The sequence below is a fragment of the Schistocerca nitens genome, chromosome 2 (genome assembly GCF_023898315.1).
Source record: "Schistocerca nitens isolate TAMUIC-IGC-003100 chromosome 2, iqSchNite1.1, whole genome shotgun sequence".
NCBI classification, from domain to species: Eukaryota; Metazoa; Arthropoda; class Insecta; order Orthoptera; family Acrididae; genus Schistocerca; species Schistocerca nitens.
This window is the reverse complement of record NC_064615.1, coordinates 820470646-820490958: the sequence shown is the minus strand read 5'-3', so window position 1 is coordinate 820490958 and position 20313 is coordinate 820470646. Positions and strand designations below refer to the sequence as shown.

General features: G+C 44.6%; 1 non-coding gene across 1 annotated transcript; it reads right to left on the bottom strand.

Annotated features, from left to right (window-relative positions):
• Positions 1-687: 687 nt before the first annotated feature.
• Trnaa-agc (transfer RNA alanine (anticodon AGC)) lies at positions 688-760 on the bottom strand. The gene has a single exon. It is a non-coding gene; the product is annotated as a tRNA-Ala (tRNA).
• Between the last annotated feature and the right edge of the window lie 19553 nt (positions 761-20313).

Genomic DNA, 20313 nt, shown 5'->3' with positions numbered 1-20313 from the left:
AGATGTAAAGATAGATCTGAAGATGGCTACAGAGAATTGCTGAATGCGGTCATATATACGAATAAATGATTTTAGCGATCTTGGCAGTTGAATATTTATTCAGTGTTTGCAAATCCACTTTTCTATAATTCTTCCTCATTTAAATAAATATCGACCCGAAGAGACCAATTCTGGGCGGACATCAACATCGTCTCCCTGCCCGCGGAGCTGCCCACTCCACCGGCTACGTTTTCTTCGTTTCTTGCTGCGCACCAAGAGTCTAACCTCGCGTCGAACCCGCTCTCCAGCGGTCGCAGCGCCCCCAGGCGTCAACTCCAGCTGCGCGATCTTGTTTTTTCAAATTATTGCGCGCGTGGTGAATTCCAGTATCGTCACGCTCAGATATGATCTTTTCATAGTGCAAGTGTGCATCGCTCTATTTAATACTGAAATAACGTTTGTGCATCACTGTGGCACACTTTACGAACAGTCAGGGGCTTCTTCATATGTCTGGTGTCTGTAGTACATAGTCACTGGCTTTTTTATTATTTATTCTTCAGAACTGCAACCTATTATCGAAAAAACTAAAATAGGGCGTACAAATCACATTTCTTATAGATCTTATAATTAAGTTTTTCCCTGAGACGCTTAAGTTTCTTTTTATTGTCTACGATAATGATCGAAGTAGACGAAATGAGTTACAATTTGTGCTGCGGCCGGGACTCGAACCCGGGTCTTCTTGCTTGCTAGGCAGAAATGCTAACCATTACACCACCACAGTACGTGCCGGCAAGATAGCTCAGCGTGTTCAGTCAGAGGGCTGCGTGCTCTCTGTAATAGAAAAACTGAGTCAAGAAATCAACGATCAACCTGAACGGATGTCTTGTGACGTCCGCCCAGACCAAACGCAATGAACTATATCGAACAAAAAAAAAAAGGAAAAAATGGTGTAATGATTAGCATTTCTGTCTAGCAAGCAAGAAGACCCGGGTTCGAGTCCCGGCAGCAGTACAAATTTTAAATCATTTCGTCTGCTTCGATCATTATCGTAGATAAATAACATTTCGTTGGATAGTAACAAATTTATACATCAAGTATTTATTTCCGAAACTTAATTTTTTAATAGTACAACTACTACTACTGCTGCTGCTGCTGCAAAACTACAGTGATAAGCCTAACCAGTTACTCAACTACTACTACTACTACTACTACTACTATAAGCAATACAGAATTTGTTCTCTTTGTTCATTTATTTTGGTACCTTAGATGGTTTCTTACTCTACTGGATGCGCCCCCATACTACCCTGGTCAACAGTCACTGCTGAGTCTTAAAGTCCATACTCCCATGATCACTTGTACCAGCGCAATGTAAATTATAGAGAAACTATTTCATTCCGTGGTCACCGACCTCAGTTGCCTTCTCTCCATCTGCAGAGTTTAGCCGGGATCTCAGCATGCTGACGTGTGGTTGAATGCCTCGTGAAGTCTTCCTTGGCCTTCCTGGATACCGCAGCTACAGTATCGTCCAAGATGCGCCAGGTCGACTCGCTCCTTAGTGCTGTTCTGGCGTCCAGTATCCTTAACACGTGACGACCATTAACCGCCGCATCTTCATAGAGCGTGCAGTCCTACAGTGTGCGATCTGGTCTGCCCACACTGCCGCAGGGGCAGCTATCATTCATCTGTCTTTTGATTTTGTGTAGATATGTAGCATACAGGCCAGAGCCATGGATCTACTCGAAGGGTCAAGAAATGTCATTTTTAGTCTCTCCTAAATGTTAGAAAGTCTTATTTTTCTCCTGCCTGTTCCTGAAGTGATCCATTCATTTTGCCAAAGTTATAAAATGCGATATTAACTTTCTCCTACTGACCTCAGTTCCAAGCATCCTTCGTACTTAAATTTGATTGCCTTTCTTCAACCAGTAAAAGGCTCCCTTTTTCCTAATGAATCTACGCCGAATCGCCGTTGAGGGTGGGACAATCTGGAGCAACAGTGCCTAGTGGGCATATTGCTGGAATTGCTAACAAAGCATCATTCGGGGTAGTGCAGTAGGTGTCCGTTAATCTTAACAGCACTCCTCGTGGAACTCTTCTCACTAATGTGGTTGGCTTCACTAACTGCAATCTACGAGCAGAAACGTTCGCACTATATCATACGACTGATGCTAATATATACACATCAAAAACAGTTTTGCATCAGCCCGGTTCCTAAAACTCCTGACGATACACGTTGACTGTGGTTACTGTATCACAGACACAGTCCCTTTGACTGTTCAGAGGTGTCACTAAACCCTCCCAAAGGTGTTAACAACCACGCCTGACCAGCGCCTATTAGACGGTGGGAGTCCGACAGTCAATCAATTCTAGCCATTCCACCAGGAAGGAGGTACACGGCTGTAGTTCAACCGTGCCTAGACGGTCAGTATTGCGAACCGACGCGTCCACATTGTTAGTTTGTGACAGGAAGGGCTCTCAACAAGGGAAGTGTCCAGGCGTCTCGGAGTGAACCAAAGCGAAGTTGTTTGGACATGAAGGAGATACAGAGAGACACGAACTATCGATGACATGCCTCGCTCAGGCCGCCCAAGAGCTACCACTGTAGTGGATGACCGCTACCTACGGATTATGGCTCGGAGGAACCCTGACAGCAACGCCACCTTATTGAATAATGCTTTTCGTGCAGCCACAGGACGTCGTGTTACGACTCAAACTGTGCGCGATAGACTGCATGATGCACATCTTCACTCCCGACGTCCATGCGAGGTCCACACCACGACACCATGCAGCGCGGTACAGATGGGCCCAACAACATTCCGAATGGACCGTTCAGGATTGGCATCACGTTCTCTTCACCGATGAGTGATACATATACCTTCAGCCAGACAATCGTCGGAGACGTGTTTGGAGGCAACCCGGTCAGGCTGAACGCCTTAGACACACAGTCCAGCGAGTGCGGCAAGGTGGAAGGTCTCTGTTGTTTTGGGATGGCATTATGTGATGCCGATGTACGCTGCTGGTGGTAATGGAAGGCGCCGTAACGCCTGCTCGATACGTGAATGCCATCCCCCGACCGACAGTGCAACCATACTGACAGCATATTGGCGATGCATTCGTCTTTATGGACGACAATTCTCGCTCCCATCTTGTACATCTTGTGAATGACTTCCTTCAGGATAGCGAAATCGCTCGACTAGAGTGGCCAGCATGTTCTCCAGACATGAACCCTATCGAACATGCCAGGGACAGTTTGAAAAGTGACCCACCAAACACTCAGAGATCTACGCCGAATCGCCGTTGAGGAATGCGGCTAACTGGACCAGCAGTGCCTTGATGAACTTGTGTATAGTATGCCACGACGAATAAAGGCATGTATCAATGCAAGAGGATGTGCGACTGGGTATTAGAGGTACGTGTGTCTGCAGCAGTCTGGACCACCACCTCTGAAGGCCTCGCTGTATGGTGGTACAACATGCAATTTGTGGTTTTCATGAGCAATAAAAAGGGCGGAAATTTTGTTTGTGTTGATATCTATTCCGATTTTCTGTACAGATTCCGGAACTCTCAGAAACGCGGTGATGACAAACTTTTTTGATGTGTGCAGATTGGGAGTATATTCTGATTGTTTTCAAGAAAAAGACGAAATTGCCTACTTGCAATGGTTATAATTTTATTGGAGCTTCTCTACCTACTTCCTCTATATTATGCACAAAGTCACAGAAATGCCCTAGGTATCTCGTTACTACGCTTGTCCTGATCGTTACATCATTTAATTTTATTTTAGCATGAGGTACATTGTTTTGCGTGGTGCTAGTGGCTTAAGACTTCGATACCAGCCCCCGAGTTGGTTGAGCGTTGCATTTCATTTGTCTTCTTTAATGTTCCTGAAATCTTCACTTATAAAGAAAGCCCGTCATCTGCAAATGCTACCAGTCCGCTTCTGTTGCCGCTGTTACGTAACTTCTGTAGCATGGGCTCCAGTGCTGATCCCTGTGGACAGCCTTTCGTTATCATCTTTGTTATTTTCTTTCGGGGGCACATTAAATAAGCTTGTCGCCCGTGGCCATAATTTCTCAGGCAGTTGTACAGCACTTCTCGACATTCCAAATCCCTAAGGCGACCAAAGAAAGATGGCCGTCACACGTTATCTATAGCGATAATGATGACGATGAATGAGCACAATGTTCCGAAGATAAATTTGAAGAACAAAACATGCTCAAATTGAACAAATGTCTTGAGAAATTCTACAGGAATGAAATATCAGAAATTGTGTCTTTGTTTCATCATATTATCGAGAGTTAACTCCACCACAAATCGAAATAGAAATGAGGGTGTAATAGGATATGTATTCCTCTTGCTCCGCGAACTGGGTAAACGTCTTCCATTCGAACAACTGTAAATTTTTCTTTCATCTTTTACTAAGTCTCGGTTAGTTCAATATGTAAGCTATCAAATGTTTATAATGACACCTGCTGTATATTTCAGTCCAAGTAGTGCGAGGGGCGTTCAGTAAGTAATGCTACACATTTTCCCCCGGTCAGTTACGTGTGAAAAAAATGTGGAATTTTTTGTGGGATATTGTGGAATATTCCCACTTCAGCTCCTTTAGTTCTGTGAACTCCTGATATGTGGTGGTGCTATACGTAGTCTTCAAAATGGCGTCTGTAACGACGGTGCGTTCCTAGCAGTGAGCTGTCATTGAGTTCCTTTTGGCAGATATTCATAGACGCTTGCAGATTGTCTGCGGACACCTAGCAGTGAAGAAAAGCACGGCGAGTCATTAAGCGATGCATCTATCATCATCGCAAGACTTTTATGCACATAGACTGAAGCGGTGAGTGAAAATTTGTACACAGGCCGGGAATCGAATCCGGGTCTCCTGCTTAGGTGCGTTAGCCACTTCCCCATCTTGGCACTGCGGTTCGCACAACTGCACCGATTACCCTGGCACATCTCGCCTCCGCGATCCAGATTCTCACTACCACTCCGGTCTACTTTAAGTTCTACCTTACATACAAACAGAATTGCCGAGGTTTTTCATGTTCTGAAATAACACCTCAGCGTGTCTGGTTCAAACATGGGTTCAAATGGTCTGAGCACTATGAGACTTATCATCTGAGGTCGTCAGTCCACTAGAACTTAGAACTACTTAAACTTAACTAACCTAAGGACATCACACATATCCATGCCCGAGGCAGGATTCGAACCTGCGACCATAACAGCAGCGCGGTTCCGGACTGAAGCGCCTAGAACGTAAGTAAATGGGAGATGCAGCCTGAAACCTAGGTGCAGGTACTTACACAAATGAATTGACACAATTTCAGAGACTTAAGTGACCTCATACATAAAATCATCTCTGTATGAGATCAGTAGAGTCTCTGAAATTGTGTCATTTCATTTGTTTAATTACGTGCACCTGGGGTTCAGACTGGATCCCCCCTTGTCTTTCGATGCTGAGGTGCTGTTTCAAAAGATGGAGAGCCTCGCCAATTCTGCTCGCGTGTAAGAGAGAATTTAAAGTAATCATGGGTGGCAGTGAGAATTTGGACCGAGGGAGGGAGGAGGGAGGAGGGGAGGGGGGGGGGTGTTAGGGCGTTCCAGATTAGTCGGTGTAGTGGCGTCAAACGCTTTGCCAAAGTGGCTTAGTGGCCAACGCACCTGTCTAGTAAGCAGGAGACCAATGTTAGATTCCCGGCCTCCGTAACAATTTTCACTCGCAGCTTCAGTCTATACACACAATATCATATCTCTATGAGACCAGTAAGGTCTCTGAAATTGTGTCATTTAATTTGCATCATCGCAAGAAGATCGCGCAAACCTGTCGGATGTCTGACGTATCGGCAGACGGCACACAGGTGTGACTCCTGCAGTATTGGCCCGTTAGGACACACTCATTCGAGGTGATCTACCGACCGACCACACTCAAATACCTCGATGCACAACTGGACGTACAACGGTAATGCTGACAGACTAGTCCACCAGCTGGGAGACTTAAAGGTGTATACGCGCTGAGTTCATCGCCACCTGACAGAAGACCACAAAGGGCAACGAAGCATCATCTGTGCGGAGTTGCTCGCGCGTTACGAGGCTGATCGCAAAAATGTATTGTCGAAGATCGTCTCAGGTGATGAAACATGGTTGGTTGGTTGGTTGGTTTGGGGAAGGAGACCAGACAGCGAGGTCATCGGTCTCATCGGATTAGGGAAGGACGGGGAAGGAAGTCGGCCGTGCCCTTTGAAAGGAACCATCCCGGCATTTGCCTGGAGCGATTTAGGGAAATCACGGAAAACCTAAAGCAGGATGGCCGGACGCGGGATTGAACCGTCGTCCTCCCGAATGCGAGTCCAGTGTCTAGATGAAACATGGGATTATCACTTCGAACCGGAAACAAAATGGCAGTCCGAAGAAAAAGTTCAAAACTGCGCCCTCAGCCGGTAAAGTCGTAGTGACGTTGCTCTGGGAAACTAAATGGGGGTATTCCATTTGATGTCTTCTCTCATGGTGCAATGATCAACTCTGAAGTGTATCGTGCTATCCTCAGGAAATTGAAGAAACACCTCCAGCACGTTCGTCGCAGCAAAAACGCAAACGAACTTCTTCTCCGTGACAAGACAAGGCCTCACATGAGTCTGTTCACCCGAGAGGAGCTCACAAAACTTCATTCGACTGTTCCCGCAGCCCGGATCTCGCACCTTCCAATTTTCACCCTACTGGTCCGCGGGAAGCAGCAAGACGTTGGCTCCGATGTTGCCCAGTAAGTGGTCCCATGCGGGGATTCAGGCCCTCCCACTAAGGTGATGGAAGTCCGTCGTAGTGAACGGAGAATATGTTGAATAATAGAGTTTTGTAGCCAAAAGAGTCGGGAATAATTTCTGAATAAAACCAACCTGCAATCTGGTTTCGCAGGACAGAGCGGATCAGGTTGTGGAAAGCGGCCCAAATCAGTTGCTGTTAGCTGCACAAACATAAAAACTTTATTTTGCTAAAACAATCACACATGCGCTTAACAGAATTCAGAAACAATACGGCTGAAGGCCAGAACACAAGTTACTAAATTGCCTTAAGGATTACACACGTCTGAAGGCCTTAGTTACAAAATAGAAGAACTGAGGGCTTAAGGACTGGATAACAAGAATTTCAGCAAGAAAATTTTGAAAGGTTTTAAACAAATGACCTTTCGAATTTTAATTTAAGGTGGCTGAAGGCCTTATCTCAAAATATTTCACATAAAATTCGGCTGAAGGCCCCATATATTGAACATAGAACAACTCAAGGCTTAAGGCCTGGATAACAAAATTAAGATAGAGAGGAAAATTTTCAAATTTTCAAATGATTTTTCAAATTTTAATTTAAGACGGCTGAAAGTCTTATCTTAAAATATTTCACCTATAAGTTCGGCTGAAGGTCACATACTGAACATTAAAACAAACTAAATTAATATACGGCTGAAGGCCTCGCACAGTACTTGAGACTAAAAGAAAATCACAATCCAAAACGGAACAGTGGTGCTCAGAAGTGTTCCAAGGGTCGGCCTGGGGAGGAAACTCTAACGTAAGTTTAGGTGAGACAGGCAGCCAAGCGTAATAGTAAATAATCGGATGGCAACACGGCCTAGGGACGTCTGAAGAACCAACCAACAACCTAATCAATTCCCTTCCACCCGACCAACGGCACAACAACCGAAAATACACTCCTGGAAATGGAAAAAAGAACACATTGACACCGGTGTGTCAGACCCACCATACTTGCTCCGGACACTGCGAGAGGGCTGTACAAGCAATGATCACACGCACGGCACAGCGGACACACCAGGAACCGCGGTGTTGGCCGTCGAATGGCGCTAGCTGCGCAGCATTTGTGCACCGCCGCCGTCAGTGTCAGCCAGTTTGCCGTGGCATACGGAGCTCCATCGCAGTCTTTAACACTGGTAGCATGCCGCGACAGCGTGGACGTGAACCGTATGTGCAGTTGACGGACTTTGAGCGAGGGCGTATAGTGGGCATGCGGGAGGCCGGGTGGACGTACCGCCGAATTGCTCAACACGTGAGGCGTGAGGTCTCCACAGTACATCGATGTTGTCGCCAGTGGTCGGCGGAAGGTGCACGTGCCCGTCGACCTGGGACCGGACCGCAGCGACGCACGGATGCACGCCAAATTAGGGACACTGTTGCTCCTGGGGTATCGGCGAGGACCATTCGCAACAGTCTCCATGAAGCTGGGCTACGGTCCCGCACACCGTTAGGCCGTCTTCCGCTCACGCCCCAACATCGTGCAGCCCGCCTCCAGTGGTGTCGCAACAGGCGTGAATGGAGGGACGAATGGAGACGTGTCGTCTTCAGCGATGAGAGTCGCTTCTGCCTTGGTGCCAATGATGGTCGTATGCGTGTTTGGCGCCGTGCAGGTGAGCGCCACAATCAGGACTGCATACGACCGAGGCACACAGGGCCAACACCCGGCATCATGGTGTGGGGAGCGATCTCCTACACTGGCCGTACACCACTGGTGATCGTCGAGGGGACACTGAATAGTGCACGGTACATCCAAACCGTCATCGAACCCATCGTTCTACCATTCCTAGACCGGCAAGGGAACTTGCTGTTCCAACAGGACAATGCACGTCCGCATGTATCCCGTGCCACCCAACGTGCTCTAGAAGGTGTAAGTCAACTACCCTGGCCAGCACGATCTCCGGATCTGTCCCCCATTGAGCATGTTTGGGACTGGATGAAGCGTCGTCTCACGCGGTCTGCACGTCCAGCACGAACGCCGGTCCAACTGAGGCGCCAGGTGGAAATGGCATGGCAAGCCGTTCCACAGGACTACATCCGGCATATCTACGATCGTCTCCATGGGAGAATAGCAGCCTGCATTGCTGCGAAAGGTGGATATACACTGTACTAGTGCCGACATTGTGCATGCTCTGTTGCCTGTGTCTATGTGCCTGTGGTTCTGTCAGTGTGATCATGTGATGTATCTGACCCCAGGAATGTGTCAATAAAGTTTTCCCTTCCTGGGACAATGAATTCACGGTGTTCTTATTTCAATTTCCAGGAGTGTATAAGCGAGGACGAAGATACCAGCAGCATTACGTCTTGACAATTGTCGTCTAAATACAGTCAAGGCACAATAACCACTCAAAAAAATATGATCAACACCAAGGCTGTCGAACTAGACGCCGTGCCGGACAGCATCAACACGGCAAGGAAAACACACTGCCGGAAAACTACACTAACGACCAGGACAGATAACCGGAACGTTAACGGCCACAAGGCAGAAGATACCGATGGTGCACTTCACTAATAAGTTACCAACAATTCAATCGTTAAACACCATACAGGAAAATCCCTGCAAAATTTTGCTGACTCCAGCACGTCATACGTTGCTGCTTGCAGAAACGGCCCAGGAAGCAACAACCGGGAATGAACGAAGAGATGTCCCAGCAGTTGAGGTTTCATAACAGGTTAACTGATTACTCAACTCCAGTGTCCAGGTTCGGTGGGCGACGAATTTGCAGCTCTCGCAGCTACTGCCTCACAAATCCGACCGCGCGTGCACGCCGCCAGCAGCCCCGGCCTGACCTCACGTTGCCGGGAGTTCCTCGCTGCTCTGTCACAACCGACCGACTGCCTCACACGCACGACCACACGGAAATATAGCGGTCACACCAAAGGTGGTACAGCAGTGCTAGTATCGATAAGCAATGCTGCTGCCACTGATGGAGGCAAGTCAGCAACTCGTTATGGTAGTAACTCAAGGAGCAATAAGACGCCACTCGATTGTGAGAAAATGTCAAAGAAGAAACGGCATCAACGCGAGCCGGCCACGGCTCACAACCTGGTTTCTGAAAAAAATTTCTTGCGCGACTTACTGAAAGCCCCTTGTGCTACATACCTTTTGTGTAGACAGAATGAAAAACATAAGATTTCCAGCATATGTGAGGAATAAACATCGTTAATTCTGCTCAAAAAACCTAAACTTGTCGTACTGCGCGCAAAATTCCAGTTTGGAATACGTCACAGCTTCACTGCTCGAATGATCACGCAAAGAAATTCTGCCGATTCGTATTGGCATCGCAACAGGGATGGTCAGCAAATACGTCAAACGCCGAATCAGAGTAGCGCCCATAACGTCAATGTTGGCACGAATAGATGGCAGGCAATATCGGCAGACGTGGAAACGTAGCCAGGCATCAGTTGCCCCCGGTAGCAGATACGAGCGCGAGGCAGCGCCCGGACCTTCGGGATCTGCCTGCACTTTGCGCGGCTGACGGCCGCGTACCGACCGCAGAACGCAGAGCCGGCGGGCATTCGTTCCTCTTTCATGTGCGGACGCCGGCGAGCGGGCTGACGCCGGCAAACCGCAGGGCTCGGATGGGCGGGTCCGCCTGGCACGCAACGCCACGCACTGCGTACGCAGGCCAGGCGCGCCTCTGCCGCTGATTCTCCATTAATTACACCTCACCGGCGTGCGCAGCGCATGTCTCTACATGTAAGAGTACTAGAAGTAACTGTCAACTGAAGTTCGTGATCTGTTTCCAGTATATGCTTTTATTCACAATTATACAAATTTGAGAGACAAATTATAGTTAATCGGCTTCGACTCTAGGCTGTCGTCGCCAAGAAATAAAAATCCATAGTTACACTTACAGAGTGTCTGTCTGATGGGCAGCCATGTGGGTGCCTCCAGTCAACATCTGCCTTTTATTAACTCTAAGACACTGAGCCACCCTAACATGGCCGAGCGGTTCTAAGCGCTTCAGTCTAGAACCGCGTGACCGCTACGGTCCCAGGTTCGAATCCTGCCTCGGGCATGGATGTGTGTGATGTCCTTAGGTTAGTTAGGTTTAAGTAGTTCTCAGTTCTATGGGACTGATGACCTCAGATGTTAAGTCCCATAGTGCCCAGAGCCATTTGAACCATTTTGAACCCAATCACGTAAATCTGCCGCGAAACTGAAGAGCCGTAATACCCTTCTTAAGCGTCTAGCTGGTACATCATGGGGAGCTGATGCCAACACATTGAGAACATCTGCTCCAGCACTCGTCTACTCCTCAGCAGGTTACTGCTCTGCAGTATGGTTTAATACCTGCAATACTCACCTTGTGGACACTCAACTTCGTCACACTATGCGTATCATATCTGGAACATTACTTGCTACTCCAGTCCAATGGCTGCCGGTGTTGTGTAAAATACCACCTCCTCACGTCAGAATACAAAAACATCTTGGTCGTCTGTGGTCAAGAATACTGAATAATTCGCCACTCACAATTCACGAAGATGTGAGACAGCTACAATCATCCAGGTTGAAGTCCCCTAAACCGGCGCCGGCGTTGTGTAAAATACCACCTCCTCATATCAGAATACAAAAACGGTCATCTGTGGTCAAGAATACTGAATAACTCGTCACTCACAATTCACGAAGATGTGAGACAGCTAGAATCATCCAGGTTGAAGTCCCGTAAACCGTCACGTAAAACGGCCATGGAACTGTTAAACAACCATTTCGATCCCAAAGACAGCTGGCGAGAAGAATGGACATCTTCTACTTCACAGGGCATCTTGAAAGTTGAAGATCCAACAGTTAAGGCTCAATGGTTTCAACTTGCCAAGATACTCTTGGAGCAGGCTTAACCGATTCAGATGTTATATGGGAAGAAGTGCTTCGATTCTTCATAAATGGGGTTGGGTGGACACCCCATATTGTGACTGTGCTGACGTTCCACAAACAATGAAGCATATAGCAGTGGACAGCCCCCTCCGTGCCTTACCTGGAAATCTAGTGGATCCGAACCTGGTTACTTCCGAAGTGGTGGACTGGATCAATGGCTTAGATATAAAGATCTAAACTGTATTTTAATGTGTCTGTAGTATTGTATTTAATGTGTTATTGTGATTGTTATGTATCATAAGCTAAATAAATAACTAGGAAAACTATGCGCAAGAATATAAACGCAAATGACGATAAAAGGCGGAGGACGAAACGCTGCATTTCTCATTACAAGACTGCTCCTATTATCTCCCACATAACTAAATAAAATTATCAGAGGTGGTCAAGGCATCTTGTGAACTTAAACGAAAGGAAGAAGCAAATATCACGACGTATTTATTAATAAAAACATGAAAAATTGGGATGTGGATCAAGATAACATTCATTAAGTAGAATGAACTGATTGGCAGATGACAAAGTTGAGCCAAGGGTGATGACTTGACCATAATTGCGACTTTAGAGGGATAACGCTAGCTGATTTTGGCCAATACGACTGACTCGGAAACAAACTACTGTAAAACACTTGAGTCGGACAACAACTGCTGCTTCCCCGTGCGAGCAGGTGACTGACAGCATAGGGGAGTTACGTAGAAGTTTTACGAAGGAGGATCAGGTAGTGACAGTGGGTGGAGCAGGGAACAGCCTCGAGAGGGACAGGGAATATGATGTAGGTAGTGGCCTGGTAAAGATGGCTACTCAAACTGGTGACACTAATGTGCATTTCGTGGAACTGTTCCAGCATCATGATCGGCCTCATCTTAATGCGGCTCTTAGGGGCGTTAACATGGGGCTGGAGAGGGCACTGATGGCAAAGGGCATGTGTCACATTTCAGTGGTGCCAGTTGGGTCTATCTGTAGATCGGGTTTCACTAAGCATGGCCTGCACCTCAATAGGTATGGGATGGGAAGGCTGGCAAAGCTTATAGGTGACAGTGGAGTGGTGGTGGGATCACTCATGGAAAAATTCGTGTAGTAGTTAGTGTTAGAGCCGCAACTTTTTTGGATTGAAGTCGGCTGATAGGTATACCTTCTTAAAGGAAATCCCTCTAACTAAGGGCTCACTTTTAGATCTATTTCTATGCCGTCAGTGTTTGCTAAAATTATTGAAAAGGCCGTGTATGTAAGGATAATAACCGATCATTTTATATGACACGATTTACTATCAAATGTACAATTCGGCTTTAGAAGTCGTTTAATAACTGAAAATGCTATATTCTCTTCTCTGTGTGGGGTACTGGATGGATTAAACAAAATGTTTCGAACGCTAGGCATATTTTTTGATTTAACTAAGGGGTTTGATTGTGTTGATCACAAAATATTGCTCCAGAAGTTGGACATCACTGAATACTGGGAGTAGCTCACAATTGGTTCACCTCTTACTTTAGCAACAGACAGCAGAAGGTCATTATTTACAACGTTGAGAATGGCGGTGATGTGGGATCTGAGTGGGGTACAGTCAAGTGGAGGATGCCCCAGGGATCGGTGTTGCGGCCACTCCTCTTCCTTCTTTACATAAATAATATGCCTTCTAGAATTACGGATAACTCTAAAATATTCCTGTTTGCTGGTGACACTAGCTTGGTAGTAAATGATGTCGTGTGCAACACTGCCCCGGTTTCAAATACCGCAGTTCACGACCTAAGTTCGTGGCTTGTAGAAAATAAACTAACGCTAAATCACAGTAAAACACAGTTTTTACAGTTCCTAACACACAGTTCAACAAAACCTGATGTTTTAATTTCACAGAATGGGCATATGATAAGTGAAACAGAACAGTTCATAATTCTAGGTGCTCAGATGGATAGTAAACAGCCGTGGAAAGCTCAAGTTCAGGATCTTTTCCAGAGACTTAATGCTGCCATTTTTACTGTTCGGACGATGTCTGAAGTGAGTGATCGTTCGACACGAAAATTAATCTACTTTCCTTATTTTCATTCGCTTGTGTCGTATGGTATTATATTCTGAGGTAACCCTTCCCATTCTAAAAGGATATTTTTGGCTCAGAAACATGCATTTATAGTGTCTATTTCTGTTGTAAATTCAAATAGTTAATTAGTGGTTCGTATGTTACAGGGTTGCTTGATGTCTCTGTTGTTTATATTGTAAATGCAGCTAAAGAGTCCTGGGTGCGATAAATGCCGTAACTGAGGGTATCTATTTCTCTAGTGGCGATCGCCTCCACACTTACGTGAAGAAAGAGAAATTGATTGGCTCTGCAACTTCCATTTCTATCGTACTACTTCTAATTATCTGCGAACAGGCACTTGATAGCGGATAGCTGACGTTAATGACTTGTCAGCTATTTTCAATACGTTTTTGAAGCTTGTAATGTGGAGTATGCTGGTTAATTTTATAGACTTGTGATATGATTATACATCTGTGCTACACATCTATCAGTTTTCTTTAAATTAATGTGATTCTCAAAAAATAATTTTTTTTTAATTTCATTAGTCGTTTCTGGAAGTTATGTAATATCTACCAACAGTCGTGTTGTTGGAAATTGATTTAATCAATTCCGGGGATAGCTGCTCAATTTGGCTTGCATCTTTTTCTTTGTTTTCAGAAACTAGTTTGTGTTTTTAATAAATTTGTTAGTAAATTTGTGGTCCAGTATCCTTCCACTCAACACCAGCTCCCTACGACACTGCAATACTTTTGTGTTACTTCCAACTCACTTCATTCCGTCATCAAACAGACAAGAGACTTCTATACGGTGAGTCGTGTAAGAAGTAACAACCATTTTATTTTGTGAACGAGAGTAAGGAATGCCCTCTTTGGACGCGCTACTCATCACGTCTTGTTACTGGGTATCCGTGAAATCTCGGTATTATTCCAGAAAGTGGTAGCTTGGAAACTTTTAGAAAATAGGATATCCTGGTTCACTGCATAATATTTGGCAGCTCTTAAAGGTTGTTTTCATGGCAGAATTTCAATGTGTGCCTTATACGCAGATTGTAGGACATCAAGGCGATATTCGATTTCTGCCCACGAGCAGGTCAGCATTTCAACATTAACAGTTCTGATTGCTCCAGTGATCTGTGCACGAATGGTAACAATGTCATTGATGGCTGTTGTGTACACGTCATCCACAAAAATAAGTCTACATCGGGAGAGCGCGGAGGCCGTGAAACGGGTCCATTACGACCCAACCACCTCTCAGGAAATGTGTCATTCAGCAAATCTAGCGCATTCAGACTCCATCTTGCTTCCTGCTTGGAACGCAGATGGACGTCCACTAGAGGAAGTCTATAACACTACTGCCTCTTTTAAAGATGTCACTCACCTCATTATGCTTGTTTCTGAGGAAGGTGCTCTCACATACTGACGTCAATAATTCCGCAATACCATTGTCACAGTTTGGTTTCTACACTGACTGGAAAAGAAATCACAACACCGGTAAGGAGTTGTGCGAGATAAACTTAAGTTGGTAAGCGTATTCCTACATCTGTAAGAAGATGTCTATTCAAATTTCGCGCCTGTCGCATCGCACTGACGACTTAATTCAGATTTGCTTTAAATAAAAGCTGTAATGTTCATAAACGTTACTTACCTTTGAGACTGGACATGGTAAGTTGATGTTAGTCAAAAATGCCTATAAGAAGATGAAGACGCCATTATTAACACCTCGCTGAGCTTGCATGAGGTCGTGTAATAGGGCTACGAGAAGCTAATGTTCTTTCTGCGGTATTGCAGAAAGACTTGGAAGGAATGTAGTCACTGTACATGATTGCTGGCAGCCGTGGTCACGAAAAGACCGGGCTCCGGATAGCCATGTTGCACTAATGAGAGGGAAAACTATCGTCTTTGACGTATGGCGCAGGCGCATTGCACTGCATCTGCAGCAGCAATTTGACCAGCAACTGGAGCCACAGTGACACAATGACTGTTGCCAATCGGTTACTTCTAGGACAGTTCCGAGCCATACGCCCAGTAGCGTGCATTCCACTGACCCCAAACCACCACCATTTGTGACTTCGGTGGTCTCAAACGAGAGCTCATTGGATTGCTGAGTGGAGGTCTGTTGTGTTTTCTTGTGAAAGTTGGTTCTGCCTCAGTGATGGCCGTGTGTTCGTTAGGAGGCCAGTTGGCGGCATGCAACCAAACTTTATGCGTGCTAGATACACTGGACCTATACCTGGAGTTTTGGTCTCGGGTGCAATTTCGTATGACAGCAGGAGCACTCTCTTGGTTATACCACGCACCCTAACTACAAATTTTTACGTCTATCTGGTGATGCGACGTGTTGTTCTCCATTCGTGAACATCATTCCAACAAGATAATGCACACCTACATACCGCTATTGTAACCCAGAATGCCCTGCACAGTGTCGACATGTTGCCTTGGCCTGCTCCATCACCAGATCTGTCTCAATCGAGCACCTATGGACATCATTGGATGACAACACCGGCGTTATCCCCAGACAGGATTAACAGTCCCTGTACTGATCAACCGAGTGCAACAGGCATGGAACTGTATCCCACAAACTAACATCCGACACCTGTACAACACAATGGACGCACATTTGCAGATTTGCAGTCAACAGTCTGACGGTTACCAGCTTTTAACATTTGCAGTGGCATATCTCACGCTTACATTAACCTATGGTCTAGCACATGAATATCAGTTAAATATGTTACCTAGACAAATCTATTCCCCAAATTTCATTACTCTATATTAATTATTTTTGGTGTTGCGATTCTTTGTCACTCAGTGTATACACCAGATGACACATTGTAATTCTCCTGACTTGTCTCCCTTTTTAATGCACTCGAAGTCAAGTCTGCAACAAAGGATCAGGATTAGTTTAAGAGGTGCTAAATGTTTTACAAAAATCACGATTCTCTATCTCTGCTTCCAAGTTGTGATTTTTTAAAGTTATTGGTGGACTTTATCGAACATGTATTGTTCGTCATGGTTCCTGTCATTTCTTTCATTGCACATTCGAAACACAGTATGTTCAGAAACTGTTTAAAAAGGTTGTAAGGGTGTTGCAGGGAAGGTTGTACTGATAAATAAATGTTCAGAAAAAAATTCGATACGTTGAGCCGTTTCTGAGATAATTGGCATTGACGTTAGCCAATCAGACCGTTGCGAGCGCAGATTCAAGCCGCTCATCAGATTCAAGCGGCTCATCAGAAATTTGTGCACGACACTGCCCAGCCTTTGAGTCGGGTTAAATCCTTACTACCGTCTCATGTCAAATTCTTGTATCACTCTCTAGTTCGGTTTAAGGAAACCAAACGAAGAACAGCTGCTTGAATCAGGGTGCACAATGGCCTGATCGGTTAACTTTAACGCTAATAAACTCGGAAAGGGCGCAAGGTATCGAAGTTTTTTCTTAATAATTATTTCTCAGTATAGCCTATTCTGCAACACCCTGCAAGCTTTTCAGACTGTTTCTGATCGCCCCGAAAATGTTGAGCATTACAGGAGAAAGAGAGCATCCCTGTCTTATGCCCTACCAAAGCGAACAATTCCATCTCTATTTTTTGTTAACATTGTTTCATCTTGGTAGTTAGACAAACAGTAAATTATCCTTCTTATCATAAGCTTATACCTATTTTTTAGACAATTTCATACATCTTGAGCAATTTTACGTAGTAAAAAGCATTTCTGTGTCAACAGGTCCAATAAAAGCGTCTAGACTTTCCTTAAATCTTGCTTCCATGATGAAGAGTGACATCAATCTTGCCTATCGAGTATCGCGCTACAAACTGCTTTTAGACAGAGTTACAGAAATGGTTTGTAAATCGAATATTAAGGTTATTTCGGTTAATCAAGGGCGATATAATGTTCTCGAAATGCATCGCCAAAGTAGTCCACACAGGTCGCAAGCACTGTGTATCAGACTTTTTCGTTGTATCTGGCATCCTCAGGTTATTATTAATGTCGTAGATAATGATTACGACAAAACACTTTGATACAAACTTAGGCAGTACGGCGTACTAACCTTTTCTAAGACATAAAGGGCCGTTAGTTAATTGTAATCGCCCAGCACCTTTCGGAAAGACGGAAATGACACGTATACGTAGGTATCAATGAAACACGAAGAGAAAATTTTTTAATTTGTGCGCAAATGTTCGTGACAGGACGCAATGGCTTATATAAGACGAAAAAATGTATTTCCACTACGACATGGAAAATCGCCCATGAAAATGTGTTATCCACAAAAAGAGCTAAATGTCTATGGCAGACGAATGAAGTGACTTTTTACACGGAGAGTTCGAATGAAAAGAAGATAATCATAATTCACCTAGAGACTAACGAACGACGACAGACAAAATTATGGCACCCACGAAAGACTCACTCTCCAGTTGCCCCTCGAGTGTATGCAGCCCAGCAGGCAGCACCGCGAAGCGGGTTGCCTAGCAACGGTTTCCTTTGTACTAACGAAATTTCGCTGCCTTTTCTTTCTAACCTTTTCTTTCTGTGGGGATATCACGGTGTCACGACGCTATTTGTGTCTAGAATTATATTTCGCTGATTCGGCCGTAGATGACAATAATAAGTTTTCTTTTGCAAATGTGCTGATTGCCATTACTGTATTATTAATAACATGGTGAAGAAAAGCGTGTGTTGTATATTGACATGGAATCTCGCTCACAATATTAGAAAATCTGTACCGTCGCTGTTCGCCTGTATTTTATATAACTTTAATAAAACCATAAGTGTCATTTCTAGAGAAACACAGGTTGTACTACTATCATGAAAATAAAAATTAGAAAGTGGATGACACTGTTGTTCTATAACAACACTATACAATGACGATTCATCAATACTCATTCACGGTGGAATGTGAGAACTAAATAACCCACTAGCCTTTTGAATTTTGTTGTTTTATTTTCCTGTAAAAGTCCAATTATGCAACAGTATTCTCTGAGACGCTACTGCACCGGCTGAAATGTTTAGTGTCAGCTACTTTTTGCCGTAAGAATAATTGCTCCATTTAGGGATCATGGAATTAGCAATTTAAAACATTTTGCATATTTGCATACATTTTTGTCACAAGCAATAACAATTTCAATTCGTAACTTGCACAAAAGCGTTCACTTCTCAGAAAAAGTACAATTTGGAAGTTTCACATCTTGCGGGCATCTGTTTATGCAACTGGAAATATTAACTGATATCTCTTTGACATTTATCCGCTCCTGAAATTTGTTGTCAACGTACATTCGACTTTGACAGCGGTACTTATATTCAGAAATACAGCACAAGAAAAAAAATGATCTGCAGCACTAGTATTACAGAAAAGAATTAAATACATAGCTACACAGTTTTTTTACGATCTGACCAAGGAAACAGAATTTCTGATAGCACACTATTTTTAAATGCACCTTAAAAACGTTTTGTCTTCACAACACTCTACAGTATGGTAAAATTTTATGTAAATGACACATTTCACATTTTAATACCTATCGTCAGATCAAACATTCTCGCACGGCTTAGGAGTCGTGGAAGAATACTTCAGATTTGATCTACCTCTAAATCTGTACTCCACAGCCCTCCTACTGTGCTTGTTCGAGGCTTCGTACTTATACTAACGATCTGTCCTACTCGGGTGCTGAGTGTGAGTAGCTACTCTACCAATCTTAACCTCTTTTCTCTTTTTGTCGTTGTCCTTATGCGAGATGTATGAAGATGGCGACAGAATTGCCAAAATCTTCCTCGAAAGTTGATTGTCTAAATTTAGCCAACAGGATTTCACAAGAACAACATCGTGTTTCTTCCAAAGATTTCCATTTAAGTTCCCTGAACATCACGACAACAGCCATATTAGTGATCTGACACTGCGGCCCGAGTCAAGTGTTGGTGCGGTCCACCGCGCAGTATTTCAAAATAATATGTCTCACAACTAATAGCTGAATCCGATAACGTCAAATAATGTTAACAACTTCTTAATGGAGCATTTTTCTTGCTCAATAACAAACAAATTTACTTACAGAGACAGTAATATTTTGAGATATACTTAATTGTAATTGACGTTCGAGAATTTAATCGTGAGTTAAGTTTGCCGCTTACCTCACATTATTTGCTTTTTAAATTAATAATATTTGATGTGATACTTTGTATACTGATCAGCCAGAACATTATGGCCACTTACCTAATAGCCGGCATGTCTACATTTGGCACGGATGACAGCGGCGACGCGTCGTAGCATGGAAGCAACGAGACCTTGGTAGGTCGCTGGAGCCAGCTGGAACCACATTTGCACATACAAGTCACCTAATTCCCGTAAATTCCGGGGAGGGGAGTCACTTTCAAACACATCGCAGATGTGTTTGATCGGGTTCAGATCTGGCGAGTTGGGGGAGCAGCACATCACTTGGAACTCGCCACTGTTCCTCGAACCACTCCATCACGTTCCTGGGCTTGTGCCATCTTAATCAAAAATGCCACTGCCGTTAGGTTCTAAAATGGTTCAAATGGCTCTGAGCACTATGGGACTTAACATCTGAGGTCATCAGTCCCCTAGAACTTAGAACTACTTAAACCTAACTAACCTAAGGACATCACACACATCCATGCCCGAGGCAGGATTCGAACCTGCGACCGTAGCGGTTGCGCGGATCC